This window comes from Jaculus jaculus, chromosome 7 (assembly GCF_020740685.1).
Source record: "Jaculus jaculus isolate mJacJac1 chromosome 7, mJacJac1.mat.Y.cur, whole genome shotgun sequence".
NCBI lineage: Eukaryota > Metazoa > Chordata > Mammalia > Rodentia > Dipodidae > Jaculus > Jaculus jaculus.
Window position 1 is genome coordinate 3,182,501 of NC_059108.1, and position 15,225 is coordinate 3,197,725.

The 15,225-nt window shown below is 46.0% G+C and overlaps 1 pseudogene; it reads right to left on the bottom strand.

Annotated features, from left to right (window-relative positions):
- Positions 1-2,391: 2,391 nt before the first annotated feature.
- LOC123462210 lies at positions 2,392-3,128 on the bottom strand (annotated as a pseudogene).
- Between the last annotated feature and the right edge of the window lie 12,097 nt (positions 3,129-15,225).

A 15,225-nucleotide genomic window follows, 5' to 3' on the forward strand; every position in this document is an offset into this window, starting at 1 on the left:
CCACCCACACCACCCACACCACACACACCACACCACATCACACCACACCACACCACACCACCCACACCACACCACACCACCCACACCACACCACCGATACCACCCACACCACACACACCACACCACACACACCACACCACACTACACACAAAGCTACCAGGGACAAAACAACAACCACAGAATGTCTATTGGAAGCCAGGTATGTTGCTGTCCACCTGTATGCCCAGCACTTGGGAGGCTGAGGCAGGAAGATTGCAAGTTTAAGTCAAGCCTGGGCTACGTAGTGAGATCCTGTTTCAAGAATAAAAAATGCCCATCAGTTTCAGCTGCATGCATTTAACTGACTAGTTCTTTTGCTGAATAACTTTTAATTCTAGATATTCCCCCAACGGCCAGACATACTTTTTTCATAATTGGATGTGGTACACAGTGGCAAGATTGACTCCTGCACCATTTCCGTTCATAATAGAATATGTTAGTTTGGCTGGAATTGTTAATACCCCCTTGGGGAGAATCGAGTGCCTGAGGCACCGATTGATAAATCCGTAAATCCTTAGTGAGTCCGGTGTCAGCAGTCACACATGTCACCCTTTTCTCCAGAGTATAGATCTTACCCAGGACAAGAGTGTCTATTCCCTTCCATCATTTTCTGCCTCCAAATTGTCACATAATAAGGTTCTGAAACAAGTCCCTAGGACTGCATTTTTTTTTTTTTTAAGTAGCAGTAGGGATTGTGGTTCCCAGCTATGGCAGGGGAAGAACATTAGCATTTCCACCCCTGGCCTCTCCCGAGGACTGGCGGCTGCAGCCACAGGCAGGCGGGGCGCTGGGACTGTGGGTTAAGCCTCTGAATGCAGACTAGTTTTCACAGCCACCCCGGCATGTGTGAAGAATGTGTTTGTAGCTCCCAGGCAAACAGAGCATCCAAAGCCGAGCAAGAATTTTGAAAAAATAGTTGTCTTATGTATAAATTTATTTTGCTCTTAATGTTTTATTCTTGTCTGGTTCATTATTCCTTATTTTGACTTTCTTTTTTTAAAAAATAGCTTAGTTGTGTTTGATATTCTCACCACTGGAGGTTTTGGTCACTTTTGGTTGAACGCTGCACAGCCTTTTTATTTTTTGACAAAATGTTATGTGTTTCTTTATCATTGGAAAACTAAGGCATTGATGAGGACATCAGATACTTCCCAGCACTGGTAGAGAAAGCCTGGCGATTCCCTCGTAAGTTGTCTATGTGGCCTTTCCCCCCCCACGAATCCAGGCCTGGCTGGAAGCACTCATGGGTGACAACTTAGGTTTTGAAGCGCTGATAATCGGAACACCAAAGCTCTGGGCCGGGGATTTATTTCTCTAACAACTTTGTTACTATTGTGCCCACTTTCAGGCAGAACAAATGTACTCTCTGCATGGGCTCATTATTCATTTAGCCAAGAAACATACATTGTAGGAAGATGAATTTATTTATTTACTTGTTTTTGAATTTATTTTGCCTTTTAAAAAACTTTTGTCTTTTTTCAAGGTAGAGTCTCACTTTAGTCCAGGCTGACCTGGAATTCACTATGTATTCTCAGGGTGGCCTCGAACTCACGGCAATCCTCCTACTTTTACCTCCCAAGTGCTGGGATTAAAAGTGTGCGCTACCACACACACAGCTCTTAGAAAAGCTTTTTATTTATATATTTACGAGGGGAGAGAGACACACATATAGAAAGAGACAGACAGGGCTTGTAAGCCTAGGGTCTAATTCCCCAGTAAGTTAACCATGTGTGTTTAAGTTCCTAGTTCTTTCTTTCTTTCTTTTTCTTTCTTTTTTTTTTTTTTTTTTTTTGAGGTAAGGTCTCACTTTAGCTCAGGCTGACCTGGAGTTCACTATGTAGTCTCAGGATGGCCTTGAACTCATGGCAATCCTATCTCTGCCTTCTGAGTTCTGGGAATAAAGGAGTGCACCACTATGCCTGGCTAAGTTCCTAGTCTTAATTCTAAAAGGATATAGGGCATATAAGTTGGGGAGGTAAAGAGTGGAATGGAAAGACAGAACACAGATCTTTTTATTTTGTTTTGAGACAAGATCTCAGGTAGCCCAAGCTGACCTTGAACTTACTGTGTAGTTGAGGATGACCTGAACTCCTGATCCTACTTCTTCTGTCTGTCAAGTGCTGGGATTATAGACATGTGCCAACATGCCCTGATCTAGAAAACAATTTTTTTGCCATGTGTGTGGAGTGATTTGTGATGTGATGTGTGCATAGTGTACACATGTGTATGTGTTGTGTGTGTGCAGATGCATGAGCCTGTGTGTTCATGTGCAAAGGCAAGAGGAGAACATGGGATGTCCTTTCACCATCCACCAGTTTCCTTTTAGAATTTCTTTTTTTTTTTTTGGGGTTTTAAACTGTTCTTTATTGTCACTGCAATTTTTTTTTTTAAATCAAGCAAAAGCATGCAAATGTTCCTCTGTGAATGCAACTGCTTTTACAGCCCCTAGCATACCAACAGGTAAGTGATAAAGGTTGTCCAATTTGTTGGAGTTCTCTAACCAGTGTGTATAACACACACAACAGAGGTAGGAAAGACCATCTTTCATAAATGATCTTGAGTATAGAATTTCTGAACATTAAGCTGAGAAAATGCTAAACCATGCCTCTGATGAGTCCAGGGAACCACAGATCCATTACTTTCTCTTTGAAGAACAAGCCCCTAGAGTCTTCTAGCATTGCGGGGCACTTGACAGCAACACCTAGGAGGGCCGAGATCCACCACACCAGGACGCCTTCTACTGCCTCTCATTTGCCAATTCTTTGGACCACCCAATCCTGCTGGCAGAGGGGACAGCGGTTGTTCTGTTTCACCCACAAGGACATGCAGCAGTTGTGGGAAGAATGATTACATTCTCCCCAGACCACAACGCAATCCTCTTGTTTGTTTTCAGCTTGACATCTAAGGCAGGCATCCATCACCTGCACCCTGCAGATGGCGCAGGTATCGCACTCCACGTCCCAGCTCCACATGGCCACCGCGTTCCACTTCTTGAGCGAGAACATTTTGTCGGCGCCTGACTTGGAGCCTGCGCTCCCGGAGTGCGAGGACAGGGTGCAGGTCTCCTCGCCGTCCTCCACGTCGGCCATGGCGGCGGTGCCGGGCGGCGTCGGCAAGGACGTTGGCTGCGGGAGGCGGGCGGCTATCTTCTTTTTGTTTTTTTGAGGTAGGGTTTCACTCTGGCTCAGGCTGACCTGGAATTCAGGGTGGCCTTGAACTCAGTGATCCTCCTCCCTCTGCCTCCCAAGTGCTGGGATTAAAGGTGTGTGCCACCACGCTGGGCTATAATTTTTTATTTTTATTTTTATTTATTAGAGACAGAGAGAGGGAGAGAGAAAGTGTGAGAATGGGCGCACAAGGGCCTCTAGCTACTGCAAATGAACACTAGACGCATGTGCCACTATGTGCATCTGGCTTATGTGGGGCCTGCAGAATCGAACCAGGGTCCTTAGGCTTCTCAGGCATGTGCCTTAACTGCTAAGCCATCTCTCCAGCCCAGTGCTTTCTTTTAGAGACAGTGAGAGTGAGAGCCCCAGTGAGTGAGAGAGTGGTGGCGCCAGGGCCTTAGTCACTGCAATCAAACTCTGGATGCTTGTGCCTCCTAGTGGCCATGTGAGACATTGTGCTTGCCTCACCTTTGTGCCGCTGGCTTAAGTGGGGTCTGGAGAGTCAAACATGGGTCCTTAGGCTTTGCAGGCAAGCCCCTTAGCCACTAAGTCATCTTTCCAGCCCTCAAACTGATTTCTTAAGATGGAGCCTCTAACTACCCAGAGCTGCCATTTTCACCAAGTTAGAGGCCAGCCTGGGGCACATGAGAAATTATCTTATCAAACGACAGCCACAGGAAAGCCACAGCCCTGGCTGAGAGTGCTCTGGTATTTGGAGGTGAGAGGAGATGAGATCTCGAGATTCAGGAGCTCCAGTAGTCAGACGCTGAGGAGAAGGGGAAGAGGATCCAGGCAGGGTCATCTCGTGGTAGAAGCCAGTGAAAATGGAATGTGGTGACCCCTGTGCTGCTGACTGACAGGTGAACTCTGAGAGCAGACCCCAGCCCTTTGGTGACATTTTATCTGTGCTTTCCATAGATTTTCACACCTTAGTTGTCATCCTCAGCATCTGCTAACATTCTTTGGGGAGGGGAAGATGAAAATCCATCCGCCAGTCCCCCATCCTATCCTAAGTATATCATTAGATCGAGAATGAAACAGATTAAAGAATTAAAAGTGCTGGGGGCCTTGTATCTGTTGGTAGGCATTTAACCCATCCCATCATGGCATCCTGGTGTCAAGCAGCTGTGGATATTTAAAAAGAGCCCATCTGAATGCTCCAGAGGGCTTTTATATCATGAGTTAGAACTGCGAGGAAGAGCTGATTGGCTGGATTCCACAAAGAGGCTTCCAATAGGTTTTAAAGCCTTCTGTCTCATTTCTTTGTACATTTCTTATTAGTTCAATAAATAATAAACAGGGGAATTACCCAGTCACTAATTTGCTGTTTTTTTTTTTTTTTATCAAGTGAAATCCACATTTTAGTAAATTCCCATTTTTGTATTACCAAGTGTGAGCTGTAACCTGCCTGTACGTCAAACATAAAAATATCTTTATTGTCGTGTTTGCTTCTCTCCTGCGCACATGTTCCTCAGCCAGCTCAATGACTGGGGTGCCCGCTCACTTCCTCCCCCTCTTGTCCCATTCTTGTAGATGTCTTCTGTGGAGTGTTTGCTTCCCGAATTACATTGCTTAAGAAACTGATTATTATCTTTTAACTTTTTTAGACAGCAAACCATGATCATTCCATTCCCTCCTCCACTTTCCCCTTCACAAATTGATTATTTGTTTACTAGTCTGTGATCATAAGAATAAGAATAATAAGTGAAGCCTTTTAGAATTCCCAAAATTGGATTCTTAAATTTATTTATTTATTGTTTGTTTGTTTTTTTCGATGCGGGGTCTCACTCTAGTCCAGGCTGACTTGGAATTCACCCTGCATTCTCAGGGTGGCCTCAAGCTCACGGTGATCCTCCTACCTCTGCATCCCGAGTGCTGGGATTAAAGGCATGCACCACCACGCCCGGCTCTTTGAAATTTAGTTTTAATGAATAGTGTTATTTTATGCTGCTCTCATGTTTTTGGTGTTCTTAATTTTTTTTTTTGAGACAAGCGCTCTCTTTGTAGTCCAAGCTGAGCCCAAATTTGTGATCCTCCTGCCTCAGATGAGTCTTAGGACATTTTTTTTTTGTTTGTTTCGCTTTGTTTTTTTGAGGTAGGAACTTGCTCTAGACTAGCCCAGGCTGATCTGGAATTCACTATGTAGGCTCAAGGTGGTCTTGAACTCATGGCAATCCTCCTGCCTCTGCTTTCCAAGTGCTGAGATTAAAGGTGTGTGCCACCACGCCCAGCTGAGTCCTAGGATTAAGCTGCACCATCATGCCATGCAGTGTTGCTTGTTTTGTTTTTCAAAGTAAGGTCTCACTCTAGCCCAGGTTAACCTGGCACTCACTCTGCAGTTCCAGGTTGGCCTCAAACTCATAGTGATTCTCCTACCTCTGTCTCCCAAATGCTGGGATTCAAGACGTGAACCACCATGCCTGGCTTGAGTGTTGCCTTTTAATAGCTTCCTATATCACAGGAAATGCAGTGGCTCATATGCAGTTACTAATATTTGACCATTTTTGGTTATAGAAAGTGACTAATGGTTCAACCCTTCCTTTTGTTTGCATTAGTAATTATTCTAACATTTGCTTATTTAGCCTTGTAATGAAACTTCAGGCTTCTAGTTACTATGACAGGTTAGTAATGGGAATTTATTATGGATAACAACTATCCCTGGATAGTTTGCTAAAGCGTGGTCCCAGGTTTTCTCAGACTGGCTTTCGTGGCTTCCTCAGAACCAGAGGCCACATGTGACAGGTTACACTTCAGGCACCATGTTCTAAGTCAGCCACGACCTACGCAGAAGTGACAGTGGACCTCTACTTAGAGGAAAGGCCCACATTAGGATAGGGATGTAGAAGGCATATTATCTTAGAAACACCCCTGTGCAGGTTGGGGCTGTAGCTCAGTTGGTAGACTGTTTGCCTAGCATCCATGAAGCCTTAGGTCTGATCTCCCACAGTGCATAAAACCAGTCACGAACCTTGGCTATGTAGTGAGTTCAAGGCCAGCCTAAGCTACATGAGACCCTGTCTCAAAAAAAGTGTCTGTGTGTATGTTGGGGGGGCAAGGCTGGGGAGATGGCTTAGTGCTAAAAATTACTTGCCTGGGGCTGGAGAGATGGCTTAGGGGTTAAGGTACTTGCCTGCAAAGCTAAAGGAGCCAGGTTCAATTCCCTAGCACCCACATAAGCCAGTTGCACAAAGGGCACATGCTTCTGGAGTTTGTTTGCAGTGGCTTGAGGATCTCACACACTCATTCTTTCTCTCTCTCTGCCTATTTCTATCTCTCAAATAAATAATGAAAAAACACAAACAATAACCCCATCTGCTTGTAAAGTCTGAAGGCTCAGGTTCTATTCCATAGTACCCACATAGCTGGGCACAAAAAGTGTTGCATGTGGGCTGGAGAGATGGCTTAGCGGTTAAACGCTTGCAGGTGAAGCCTAAGGACCCTGGTTCGAGGCTCGGTTCCCCAGGTCCCACGTTAGCCAGATGCACAAGGGGACGCACGCGTCTGGAGTTTGTTTGCAGAGGCTGGAAGCCCTGGCGCACCCATTCTTTCTCTCTCCCTCTATCTGTCTTTCTCTCTGTGTCTGTTGCTCTCAAATAAATAAATAAATAATTAAAAAAAAAGTGTTGCATGTGTTTGGAGTTCATTTATGGTGGCAATAGGGCCTGGGGTACCCACCCCCCACGTATATACACACATGTGCAAATAATAAAATTTAAAAAAATCACTCAACACAAAAAAAAATCCAAACCAAGTAAACAAGCTTGAACAGAACAGCCCAGTCTTGAGGACAGCAGCAATAGTTTTACATCTCCCTGCGGCTTCCACTGGCTTCAGCCAGGTGAGGCCCCTGCCTGACCCACTGTCTCTGCTGCTCCCTCGTTGTCATCCACAAGGCTGGCGTGTCCCCTCCAACCTTTGCTTCCTTTCTCTGTCTTCACTGGCTGTGTCAGCCCTCTCGTCTTCTTCCTGAAGGGTTAATAATAATAATAATGGTGACAACAATGTTTTCCATTTACTGAGGGCTTTGTGTCAAAACCCTGAGGTCTACAGGCATTTCCACCTTTAAACGTCCTGATAATCCAATGGCTACAGCGTTATCTCACTCACTTTATAGAGGAGACTCTACAGGCCACATAATTTTAAGGCATAGTGTAAAATAAAAATGGGGGCTCCTTGTTTAGAAATCAAGAATTTTAAGTCAAGGAGTGCATTAGCCATGCTTCTCACTGTTTCTAATGACCCACTTTTTCTCTCTTCCCTCCTTCCTTCCTTTCTTTTTCTTTTTTGAGGTAGGGTCTCACTCTAGCCCAGGCTGACCTGGAATTCACCTATGTAGTCTCAGAGTGGCCCCGAACTCACGGCGATCCTCCTACCTCTGCCTCCCGAGTGCTGGGGTTAAAGGCGTGTGCCACCACGCCCGGCTAATGATCCACTTTTTTCATTGAGGCCTCAAGTCTTCCTTCTCATCACCTTCCAATAAAATGAATCCATCAAGAGATTCATTCACTGATTAGTGTAGTGTCTTCAGGATGCCTGCCATCCAGCCATCTCTCCTACCCACCCTCCCATCTATCTATCTATCTATCTATCTATCTATCTATCTATCCATCCATCCATCCATCCATCCATCCATCCATCCATCCATCCACCCACCCACCCACCCACCCACCCACCCACCCATCCATCCAACTATCTGATCTTCCACACATGCATCCAATCTAAGATCATTTATCATGTATCTATGAGTCATGTTAGTAATGTCTGTTCTGACTTCATTCTAACTTGCTCTGTTTTTGTGTCTCTTTCCCCAGCCATGAAAACTAGGTTTAGTCCTTAACTATATCTGTATATTTGCTTAGTCCCTCCACGTGCAACAGATCTCCCATTTCACTGCCGCCTCTGCCCCTTGTACAGTCTCTCTTTTCAATCTGCTTGGACTCTCGCTCCCTGTGCCAGGGTGTTGATATTTAGGTGTCTTTTGTCCCACACTTAGGCCTCTACCCTGTCTTAGACCTTTTTGTCTTTGTGACATATACCTGAGGGAGGAAGGGTTTAGTTTGGTTCATGGGCTCCAAGGACTCAGTCCACAGAGGGCACAGCACAGGGCAGCTCACATCAAGATGGGCAGCTTAAGGGAAGGTAGGCCAAAACCTTACTACTGGTGGCAGAAACCTCAGATGCTGGGACATAAACAGCCCAGGAGCCAGAAAAGAGGAAAAAGCCCACCACTAGCCTTGGGAACAGCCAGGCTTTTGATTTTGGATCCTGGCTGAAGTCATACTCTTAGGAGAAAGTTCCTGTGGAGGTGACTTGGCTAAGATGGGCTATGATATCTCTGTTTCTTTTCCAAATTTACCATCAAGTTTCACACGCTGTGGCCCTTGTGTTTCCAGCTCTGCAATGCTCCTGACATCTGCTTTCTCTGGTCTTCCCTACTTCTGTGTGAATATCCGTTCCCTTGCTCCCACCCCCATGCTGGGGACTGAGCCTTTGAGGTGCTGCTTGCAAAGCTTGATGGGTGGGGTCCCGTTCCCCAGTATCATGTAAAGCCCAGATGTAGAAAGTGGCATGTGCATCCAGAGTTTATTTACAGTGTCGGGAGGCCCTGGCATGGCCACACTCTCTCTGCGTCTGCCTCTTTCTCTGTCTGTTTGTCTCTCTTTCTCTGTCTGTTTGTCTCTCTTTCTCTCTCTCCCACTCCAATAAATAAGTCAACAAAAATATTTTAAAATAGTTTATTTGTTTATTTGTGTGTGTGTGTGTAAGAGAGAGAGAGAGAGAGAGAGAGGGAGAAGGAGAGGGGGAGGGAGGGAGAGGGAGAGAGGGCAAGAGAGAGTGAGCGAGCGCACACCAGGACCTCTAGCCACTGCAAATCAACTCCAGATGCATGTACCACCATGTGCATCTGACTTATGTGGGACTTGAACCTGGGTCTTTAGACTTTGGAGGCAAGGGCCTTAACCACTAAGCAATCTCTCCAGTCCCCTGAACTGAGCTTTTTAAACATTTCTTTCTCAACCTACCCTTCCACCTCCCTGACTGCAGCAGCTCTCAGCAGTCCTCCCTAGTATGAGCTGAGCTGTCAGCAAAGGTGCCTTGCTGGTTGTCCCTGATGGGCCTGGTGGCGAGGCTGCCCCCGTTCTGCCTGCTGGGTCGAGATCCCCGCCTGGGGCAGGCCCTTCCTTTCAGCTGCCAGCCCCTTGGCTCCAGCACGTAGGACTTTGGACCCTGTACCCGGCCTGTCATCGTTCCTGGACGTCCTCCATGCTTTGGGCCGCTCACTGGTATTAAGATGTTGGCGATTCTTTGTGACCTGCTGTGGTTGCTGATGGCACCAGTGGGGTCTTTCTTCACTTTTATTTGATCTCCTGTTCTTTTTTTTCAACTTTTAACTTAATTTTATTTATTAGAGAAAGAAAGAGGGGGAGAGAGAGAGAATGGGCATGCCAGGGCTTTCAGCTGCTGCAAACAAACTCCAGGTGCGTGAGCCACCTTGTGCATCTGGCTTACATGGGTATTGGGGAATGGAACCTGGGTCCTTAGGCATCACAGGAAAACACCTTAATTGCTAAGCCATCTCTCCAACCCTCCCACCCTGTTCTATGAGGGGACTTGGGGAAATTACACAATGGTCCTGTCATCTTGTTCATCTTCTCTCTCTCTGTCCATCTGACCATTTTCACGGCCTGGATTCCACCCTCTTTGTGTACTCTATATTCTTTTCTATGTAGGGTCTCACTGTAGCCCAGGCTGACCTGGAATTCACTATGTACAGTCTCAGGTGGCCTCGAACTCATGGTGATCCCCTACCTCTGCCTCCTGCGTGCTGGGATTAAAGGTGTGCGCCACCACACTGGGCTCTGTGTACTTTTTTTTTTTATGGCTTTTCGAGGTAGGGTTTCACTCTAGCCCAGGCTGACCTGGAATTCACTATGGAGTCTCAGGGTGGCCTTGAACTCACAGCGATCCTCCTACCTCTGCCTCCCAAGTGCTGGGATTAAAGGCGTGCGCCACCACGCCCGGCTGATTCTGTGTACTTTTTGACTGGGGCTTAATAGCATCCCCTTAACAGCAATCCATCCGCTATAGAAGCTTATCTCACTGGTTGGATAGAAACATAGTCCTTCTTCATGCTGAATGTGTTGGCAGATGAGACACAGGAACTCTCAGCTTTCTTACAAGGAAAAAGAACAGTAAATAGAAGTTTTTGACTGTGGTAGAAACTGCATGCTATTGTGTGTGTGTTGTTTCTTGTGGAAGGAAGATCTCGCAGTGCTAAGAAGTGGAATCTGTGGGCTGAGGGGCGAGCTCAGTGGGAAATGTGCCCCCAGCATGCACACAGCCCCGGCTTCCTAGCCCTAACCTTGAACTCATGGCGATCCTCCTACCTCTGCCTCCTGAGTGCTGGGATTAAAGGCATGCGCCACCATGCCCGGCTCTTACATATTTTTTGGGGGAGACAGGGTCTTGCTTTGTCCAAACTGGCCTTGAGCTTGTATGGTGATGTGACACTGACTTCCTGCCCAAGCTCCACATCCCTTTCTTGTCACCATGGGCTCTGCCTTCTGGAAGCGTGAACATAACTAAATTCTTCCCTGCCCTAGCTGCGTGGGGCAGGGCGCTGGTCACAGCAAGGAGAGGGCGCTGATTCGGACAGCTGCTCCTCAGAAGTGGAGTTGTTGCCATGATGACCCTGACCGTGCGATCCTCAGGCTTTTGGAACGGGTTTGCAGGAGGAGTGTGGAAGATCTGGAACTTTGGACCAGAGAAGCTTTACAGTGTTGTCTGCAGAACTCAACGGACCATTCTGGTGGGAGTTTGGGAGACAAGAGGCTAAGGGAAATGTAGACTTTGAGGCCCAGCTCGTGAGGTTTCAGAGGGGAGCAAGGACTCTGAGGAGCCAGGCGAGGGGCAGCTCATGTGATGCTGGGGCAAAGAAACTGACCACACTCTGCCCGTGTCCCAAGAACTTGAGCGAGGTTCAATCTAAAGCTAACGATCTAATGTGTTTGGTGGAGGATATTTCAAGATAGAGTAGCACTGAACCTGTGATGTGAAATCTCTTAGCTGCTCTTATTCAAATTTACATGAAAGAGAAAACACAGGACAGAAAGATATGAAAAATGTGATATTTGGTACACAAAGAAGTGTGAGAAAGTTTCAGGTATAGAGACTACAGCCACTTTGGCTGCAATTGTTAAGATGACCGTGATTAAAAGGAATAAATATGCTTTTCTACACTGGGTCATTAGGAAAGATGGCCTTTTCTTCCCCCTCCTATCCTCTGTCTTCCTTCCTTCCTTCTTCTATCCCTCCCTCCTGCTTCTTTTCTTCCTTCCTTCCTTCCTTCTTTCCTTCCTTCTTTCCTTGTGAGATAATCTTGCTATGCAGCCCAGGCTTGCCTGAAACTTGTGATCCTCCTGCCTCAACTTCCCAAGTCCTGGGATTGTAAGTATGTACCACCATATTTGGTTTCCTTTTGTAACTTTCATTGTTTAAAAATTATCTTTACAAAGCATTTTTTTCTAAAACAAATGTAGAATAATATTTATGTTTCATTGCTTATTGGGTTTTTGTTAATCTTACTTAGTAACAAATGTGATATATAACTTGGGTCAATTGCTTGAATTTATGTTAAATACTGATATATCTCTATCTCTATCTATCTATCTATCTATCTATCTATCTATCTATCTATCTATCTATCTAATCTATTTGTTTTAGTTTTTCAAGGTAGGGTCTCATTCTAGCCCAGGCTGACCTGGAATTTACTGTGTAATCTGAGGGTGGCCTCAAACTCATAGTGAACCTCCTACCTCTGCCTCTCAAGTGCTGGGATTAAAGGCGTGTACCACCATGCCTGGCCTGATGGATAATTTTTAAAAAATTATTTATTTTTGAGAGAGAAAGACACAGACACAGATAGAGACAGAAATAGATGGGCAGGGCGGGGGGATGGGTAAGCCAGGGCCTCAAGCCATTGCAAGGGAACTCCAAATGTATGCAGTTCTTGTGCATCCGGCCTTATATGTGGGTACTGGGGAATTGAACCTGGGTCCTTCAGCTTTGTGGGCAAGCACCTTAACGGATGAGCCGTATCTCCAGCCTAGATAATTGTTTTCCTTGTACATTCAGGCACTTTCTGACTTATAGTTTAGCCTACTTAGAAAATATTCAGGCCTAATAAACTATGAACTGAAGCTTCTTCAGGAGTAGAGTTTGGCACATTGCTTTTAAAATAGTTTTCATTCTCTATGGGTATCATGGGACACATCTGTAATACAGCATTGGGGTAGCTGAGGCAGGAGGATCACTGGTTCCTGAATACCATGGGCTGCTTAGTGAGTTCCAGGCCAGCCGGGGCTACAGCGTGAGATATCTATATCTATCGATATCTATATCTATATCTATATCTATATCTATATCTATATCTATATCTATATCTATATCTATATCTATATCTATATCTATATCTATATCTATATCCATATCCATATCCACAGCCATATCCAAATCTAATCTATATCTAATCTAAATCTATATCTATATCTAATCTAAATCTAAATCTATATCATCTATATCTATACTATCTATCTATATCTAATCGAGATATACACACACACACCACAGCTGGGCGCGGTGGCGCTCGCCTTTAATCCCAGCACTCGGGAGGCAGAGGTAGGAGGGTGAAGTGAGTTCGAGGCCACCCTGAGACTACATAGTGAATTCCCGGTCAGCCTGAGCTAGAGTGAGACCCTACCTCGAAAAAACCAAAAAGAAAAAGAGCACAACCAATACTGCTAATCCTGTTCGGGCTTACTGGAAAGGCTTGAGAAAGATTTGGTGTTGATGACTTAACTATTATGATGTCATTGAATGTGCCATTCTACGACTGGGGGCCTCAGAAGGAGGAGACGCAGGCGGCGATGCCCGGGCGGCAGCGTCGTTCACGTGAGCGGCGCCGCGTCTCCCCGGGCTCGGGGACCGCGGTCTGCGTCCCGCGCCGGCTCCCGCGCGCTTTTGCCCGGCGCGCTCCCCCTGCTGGTGAGTGGCAGCCGCGCGCTGGCATCGCGGCAGTGATGGGCACCGCGCGTCCCTCTGCTGACAGGCGAGCCGGGGGTGATGCAGCGCCTGCCAGGTCAGTTTAGATCAGGCCGCGCAAGAAACAGAAGGTTGCGCGGACGGATCACGAGCTGCTCGCCGTGCTCCCTGCATTTCTTAGACGTGGGATGGTTTGCTGGAGCTCAGTTTGGCTGATAAAATATGAACACTTCACAAAGATGTTTGCGGCGCAGGCTGTCTTAGTTCATTTACAGGCCGTTTTGCTCCAATTCTCAGGAGCTATCTTCTTGTTCCACGGGGAAACCTAACTTGAACCTCAGCCGAGATTTAAACATGAAATATTTTAGGAATGCTGATTTTGTTGGACAATTAAGACAAAAACAAGAAGCGCCTTTCTCTTTTATTGCAGTGGTATGAGTTAGCATGCCTTTGTGCTGGTCCCGTTAAAGATAATTAATTAAAACTAAGAACCAGATTTATGTTTTAGATGATTATTTTAACTTTGGTTTCTCCTGAAGGTGATTTCTTTATAATGAATAATTATCCATTTAATTTTGCTCCTGTAATACATGGGGCTAACCGACAATGCCAATCTAAAATTCCAGAGAGAGAGAGAGGGAGAGAAACTTAAGAGAGGAAAGGTTTATTTGGGACCATGGTTTCAGCGGGCTCAATTGCTGGTGATTTGGCTCCATGACCTCTGGGCAGAACTCGAGGGTGCCAGGAACACCTGGTGGAGAAAGTAGAAACAGGAAGTAGCCAGAGACAAGATACTTCTCAGGATCCACTCCTGGTGACCCACTTCCCTCCAGCTAGGTCCCACCTCCAAAGATTTCCAGCGTCTCCTAAAATCGAGCCATCAGTTGGGGACCAAGCATTGAACACAGGAGCCCGTGGGGGGCATTTTCTGATCCAAGTCACAGGAACATCTGTGCTGCATATGTCTTGACAGTGACATTTTTGGTAGCCTGTAATTCAAATGTAGCCCTCACTTCAGGACGTTAGTGACTCAGGCTCATGAGAGGGTGGCTTGTGAGTTAGGAAGAAAGCCAGGAGATGAGTCCACAAACCCAACTGAAACATACATAAATATAAATATGTAGTTACTAATTATTTGTGTGTGTATATGTGTGTATACCAGGGTCACTTGCTGATGCAAAAGCATGAAAACCAGACACTTGCCACTTTTTAAAAAAATTTTTTTTTGTTCATTTTTTATTTATTTATTTGAGAGCAACACACACAGAGAGAAAGACAGATAGAGGGAGAGAGAGAGAATGGGCGCGCCAGGGCTTCCAGCCACTGCAAACGAACTCCAGACGCGTGCGCCCCCTTGTGCATCTGGCTAACGTGGGACCTGGGGAACCGAGCCTCGAACCGGGGTCCTTAGGCTTCACAGGCGAGCGCTTAACCGCTAAGCCATCTCTCCAGCCCGCACTTGCCACTTTTTAAAAGTTTTTTTTTTTTTTTTTTTTTTTAGGTAGGGCCTCACTCTAGCTCAGGCTGACCTAGAATTCACTCTTTGTCTCAGGGTGGCCTTGAACTCACAGCGATCGTCCTACCTCTGCCTCTTGAGTGCTGGGATTAAAGGTATGCACCACCATGCCTGGCACTTGTGCCACTTTTTTTTTAATAATTTTTTTGTTCATTATTTATTTATTTATTTGAAAGTGACAGAGAGAAAGGGAGAGAAAGAGACAGATAGACAGGGAATGGGCGCGCCAGGGCTTCCAGCCACTGCAAATGAACTCCAGACACTTGTGCCCCCTTGTGCATCTGGCTAATGTGGGTCCTGGGGAATCGAGCCTCGAACCAGGGTCCTTAGGCTTCACAGACAAGCACTTAACTGCTAAGCCATCTCTCCAGTCCCCACTTTTTTTTTTGTTTGTTTGTTTTATTTTTTTGAGGTGGGGTTTTGCTCTAGCTCAGTCTGACCTGAAATTCACTATGTAGTCTC